This window comes from Haliotis rubra, unplaced genomic scaffold (genome assembly GCF_003918875.1).
Source record: "Haliotis rubra isolate DU_JTF1 unplaced genomic scaffold, ASM391887v1 Scf330, whole genome shotgun sequence".
Taxonomy (NCBI): Eukaryota; Metazoa; Mollusca; class Gastropoda; order Lepetellida; family Haliotidae; genus Haliotis; species Haliotis rubra.
The window spans coordinates 91,568-97,500 of record NW_025767003.1 but is presented as its reverse complement, the minus strand read 5'-3'; the positions used below and the strand labels follow the sequence as shown (position 1 = coordinate 97,500).

General features: G+C 51.3%; 1 long non-coding RNA gene across 2 annotated transcripts in view; it reads left to right on the top strand.

The window, feature by feature from the left end:
* LOC124284211 overlaps nt 1–5,387 on the top strand; it is a 27,869-nt gene extending 22,482 nt beyond the window's left edge. The window contains exons 1-3 of one of the 2 annotated variants that reach the window (XR_006900501.1): nt 943–1,021; nt 4,878–4,970; nt 5,152–5,387. This is a non-coding gene — a long non-coding RNA (uncharacterized LOC124284211). Of the gene's footprint in view, nt 1–942; nt 1,022–4,877; nt 4,971–5,151 lie in introns of those variants that run through there. The other variant, XR_006900500.1, reaches the window with a different exon arrangement.
* The last annotated feature ends 546 nt before the right edge of the window (nt 5,388–5,933 follow it).

The window sequence follows — 5,933 nt, the reverse complement described above, 5'->3', positions numbered from 1 at the left end:
GACAGACAGACAGACACTGTGGACAGGGAGACAGACAACGCGGGCACACAGACAGACACGGCGGGCAGGCAGACAGACGACGCAGTCACAAAGACCGACAGATATGCACGGCGGGCACATAGACAGACAGGCACGGCGGGCGGACATACAGACAGACAGCCTGAAAGACAGGCACCGGGGACAGACAGACAGACAGGCATCTGACGTCACTGTAACTGAGAAAGTTATATAGTAGTTCATTATGGAGGACTGCAAAAAGGAGAAACCTATTTATTCCATAATGGTAAACAACTTCACTGTACAATTGCACAGCGAATATCTCAACAATTGCTTTGGGCCAAGGTACTTGTGTACATCGTTAAGCTAGAGCGTAACTTCAGTTACGGTTGAACACACCCTTCAAGCAGGCCAGTGATATATTGATTATGTCAATCTTATAGAACTCACTGCAGTATGACTCATGTATCCTCGTTAGTCAACAACTTCTGTCACGGTCACTGTACCCGGAAACCATCAAGTTATGGAGATATATTTATCCATACTCCTTTATCTGATTGCCCTTGACGTCGGTTAATTGTTATAACATGTAGGCTGTCACTAGGCTGACACATTGATAACAAGAGGGGAGAAAACAAGTAGTCCGGAAGAATGATTTTAGCAATAAATAATAATAATGATAAATAATACACGAGTGTGTACTTGCTTCTTGCCCGCTGACTGAGTCTGTTAGAATAAAATGTCTTGGAGTCTGTATGATTTAGTTTGCATAGAGGGTTGTAATGTGTGGGTGCCGAAACCGGTGCGTTTTGTACCCGGGTGAACTTCACCGGGACGTCAGGTGTGTTTGTAGATCGATATAACCGCAAGTGAGCTGATCAGGTAGTTTCCCTGGCATATATATCACAAGTGCTATTAAGGCTGTCTTGCTGAAAAGCACTTTAATCCACTTTTGTATACCCGTTATCTTACTTGCCTTATACATGTACATGAGCGCTCGTGGTAGGAGGACTATTCTTTACTGGTGAGAAATATTCAATATTGTAATCTTTTATCAGTTAATTAAATTAGTATGCTATGAGATAAACTACCACAGCTTTACATTGTGTATGATAATTTTAATCAAAGTTTGTATTAATATCTTCTGTTTATCCCATTTTACACAATTTTGTTACATTCAAGCAATAATGTCTCACAATCAGTCAATTTAGGGGTTTCACGTCGACTTCTGGCTTCTGCTTTACATACCGAGCTGTGTTTTTTATATGTAGGTTTATCGGTAGACTCTTCCTCAAACCCAACTCCTACCCCTGCGAACAGAGACATATACTGACAGACAGGCACAGCAGACTAACAGACAGACAGGCAGACACGGTTGGCACACAGACAGACAGACAGACAGGCAATGCGGGCACACAGACAGATAAACAGGCACGGCGGGCAGACAGATAGACAGGCACGGCGGGCAGACAAATAGACAGGCAAGGCGGGCACACAGACAGACAGGCAGGCACGTTTGGCACACCGACAGACAGACAGACAGACAGACAGGCACGGCGGGCAGACAAATAGACAGGCAAGGCGGGCACACAGACAGACAGGCAGGCACGGCGGCTCACACAGACAGACATACAGGCAATGTGGGCACACAGACAGACAGGCAAGGTGGGCACACAGACAGACAAGCAGGCACGGCGGCAACACAGGCACACAGATAGGCACGGTGGGCACACAGACAGAGAGGGGCGGTGAGCACACAGACAGACAGGCAGACACGGCAGGCACACAGACAGACCGGCAGGTACGGCGGGCACACAGACAGACAGGCACGGTTGGCACACAGACAGACAGGCAAGGCGGGCACACATACAGACTGGCAGGGAAGGCGGGCACACAGACAGGCAAGGCGGGCAGACAGACAGACAGGGCGGGCACACAGACAGCTGGCAGGCAAGACAGGCACACAGACAGACAGACAGACATACAGACACGGTTGCCACACAGTCAAACAGGCAAGGCGGGCCCACAGACAGATAGGCAGGCACGGCGGACACATAGACAGACAGGCAGGCACGGTTACCACACAGACAAACATGTAAGGCGGGCACACAGACAGACTGGCAGGGAAGGCGGGCACACAGACAGGCAAGGTGGGCGGACAGACAGACAGGGCGGGCACACAGACAGCTGGCAGGAAAGACGGGCACACAGACAGACAGACATACAGACACGGTTGCCACACAGTCAAACAGGCAAGGCGGGCCCACAGACAGATAGGCAGGCACGGCGGACACATAGACAGACAGGCAGGCACGGTTGCCACACAGACAAACATGCAAGGCGGGCACAAAGACAGACTGGCAGGGAAGGCGGGCACACAGACAGGGCGGGCAAACAGACAGCTGGCAGGGACGAGCGGGCACACAGACAGACACAAGCACATGGGCACGGTAGACGGACAGGCACAGGGCACACAGGCAGACAAACCAGAGCAAGGCGGGCACACAGACGACAGATAGGCAGGCACGGCAGGCGCATAGACAGACATACAGGCACGGTTGCCACACAGACAAACAGGCAAGGCGGGCACACAGACAGGCAAGGCGGGCAGACAAACAGGGCAGGCACACAGACAGCTGGCAGGCAAGGCGGGCACACAGACAGACAGACAGACAGGGCGGGTATACAGACAGACTGGCAGGCAAGACGGGAACACAGACAGCTGGCAGGCAAGGCGGGCACACAGACAGACAGACAGGGCGGGCATACAGACAGACTGGCAGGCAAGGCGGGCACACAGACAGACAGACAGACAGGGCTGGCACACAGACAGACTGGCAGGCAAGACGGGAACACAGACAGCTGGCAGGCAAGGCGGGCACACAGACGGACAGACAGGGCGGGCACACAGACAGACAATCACGAAGGACGCACAGACATAAAGGCACGGCGGACACACAGAGAGGTACGGCGAACACATAGACAGACAGGCACGGCGGTCACACAGACAGACAGACACGACTGTCCCACAGACAGAGAGGCACAGCAGACAGACAGACAGGCACGGTGGGCACACACACAGACAGACAGGCAAGGCGGGCACACAGACAGACATACATACAGACAGACAGGCAATGTTGGCATACAGAAAGACCAACAGGCAAGGCGGCCACACAGACAGACAGACACGGCAGACAGACAGACATGCAAGGTGGGCACACAGACATACATGCAAGGCGGGCACACAGACAGACATGCAAGGTGGGCACACAGACAGACATGCAAGGTGGGCACACAGACAGACAGACAGTCACGGTGGGCACACAGTCAGGCACACAGACAGACAGGCACGGTGGACACACGGGCAGACAGACAGGCGCACAGGGACGTCGGACACACAGGCAGACTTGGACGGCGATCACACAGACAGACAGACAGACAGGCACGATGGGCACACAGACAGACAGGCGCGGTGGACACACGGGCAGACAGACAGGCGGATAGGGACGGCGGACACACATGCAAAAAGGGACGGTGAGCTCACAGACAGACAAAAAGACAGGCACGGTGGACAGAGAGACATGCAAGGTGGGCACACCGACAGACATACAAGGTGGGCAAACAGTCAGACAGACAGACAGGCACTGTGGGCACACAGACAGACATACAGGCACGAAGGACAAACAGACAGGCACGGTGTGCTCACAGACATACAGGCACGGTGGGCACACAGACGGACAGGCACGGTGGGCAGACAGACGGGGACGGCGGACACACAGGCAGACAGGGACGGCGAGCACACAGACAGGTAGACAGGGACGGAGGACAGACAGACAGGCACGGTGGGCACACAGACAGACAAGCACGTAGGAAAAACAGACATGCACGGTGGGCACACAGACAGGCATGTTGGGAACACAGACAGACAGGCACGGTGGGCACACAGACGGACATGCAGGGAGGGCACGGGGGCCACACAGACAGACAGGCGCGGTGGGTACACAGACAGGCACGGAGGACAGACAGACAGGCACGGTGGACACACAGACGGGTGCGTTGGGCACACAGAGAGACAGGCACGGTGGGCACGCAGACAATTAGACAGGCACAGTGGGCAGACAGACAGGCGGACAGGGACAGACAGACAGGCACGCACGCACGCACGCATACGGTTCTGACGTCATTGTAATTGAGAACAGTTCTTGAGAACTTCATTATAAAGGGTAGCAATAAGGTGAAACATATATATTTTATAATGTTAAGTAACTGTAATTGCTCAGTGAATGTCGTATAGATTAATATGGGCCAAGGTACCTGTCGCGAGTGTAATCTACAATAAAGCCTTCACACTACAAGTAGGCCAGTGATATATTGATCATGACTCACTGCAGAACTTTTGTATGGGTTTTGTATTGTCGCGTTGTCGCCCTCTCAAAAACAAGCAATATGAGGCAAAATTAACCAAAGCGCGACAACGCGACAATGTCCCTTCCAGGATTCCATAGTTTGCTATACGTTATTTTTGGAAAACTAACTTACACTCATGTGTAACAGTGTGCCTATATGGGAACAGGAGTAGACCCTGCCATCGGATTCCTTTTACAAGCCTTTTAGCAGTATGTACTGCTTTTCCACAGCGTTATCAGGTACAGTAGGTACTTAGTGCTCCGACTCAAAGAAGTCTTCATGCAGACATTGTATACAACCTACCACTGGACGCATAAAAGCATGTCTACATCTGTGATATTGCTATAACCTGTAACGTAGTTAGAGAACATGCGTTCTTCTCCACTTACTCCACTATTGCTTGTTAAGAAACAAACTTGCTTTCCCTTCAGGTAATCCAGTTATCTTTTATTCCTTATATCTGTTTTCATCAGTAGACCACGTGTCCCCTGGAACAATGAAAGGCGGACAGATCCTGTTGCTTGTGGTGCTGATCTCTGCCCTGCTTGCTGTGACACACTCTCTTGGTAAATACACGTATATAATGATACAATGGAATTGTAGTCACCATGGTTATTGGACTAAAAATGAAACGAAACTGAAATTTGTGGAAGTTAAATTTGTCATATTCATATGGTTTCCTAAATACAATACAGGTTATTTTTTCTGACACTTCTAATTTTTAACATACAACATAATTTTTTTCAGCGCACCCAAGTCACGACTCATGTAACACCACTGGGTGTAGACATGGCAATGGTCGTCTCAGATGTCAGTCATGTAACACCGGGTGTCACGGATCAAACTGCAGCTCTACATGCCAAGGACGTTGTGACGGAGACGGATGTGACAGGTCCACTGGAGAATGTTTCAGATGTAGGCCAGGGTTCTATGGACGACACTGCGACACACCCTGTCCACCACGATGTTCCAGCTTTCCGGTAGGTGGCGCTGGCCACTGTGACCGACATACAGGTGCCTGTTCTGAATCTTGTGGTGGAGGATGGACCGGGGCACATTGTGATGGACGATGTCCACCCAACTGCAAGGCATCAGTCTGTCACATACACACAGGAGAATGTCTTGATGGTGTGGTGTGATGGAAGATGGGCAGGAACTTCTGTAACATGTCATGTGACAACTGTCTGATGGGAAGTGCAGCATCACGGGTACTGTCTACATGGATGTGAAGCAGGCTTCTATGGACAGAAGTGCGAAGATAGATGTCAACATTGCTGGACCAGTGGCTGCAGTGACAGACAGACTGGGTATGTGAACAGTGTCAGCCTGGTTACCATGGACACCACTGCAGTAGTATGTGCCCCGAGAAGTGCTAAAGAAAGAGATGGACACAAGCACTGTGATCGACATACTGCAGTTTGTCAGGAAGGATGTGAGACTGGTGTATACGGGTCACACTGTAACACCCCGTGTAGTATCTCCTGCAAGTCTTCCCTGTGTTACAGTTATGGTGGATCGTGCGTGGAGGG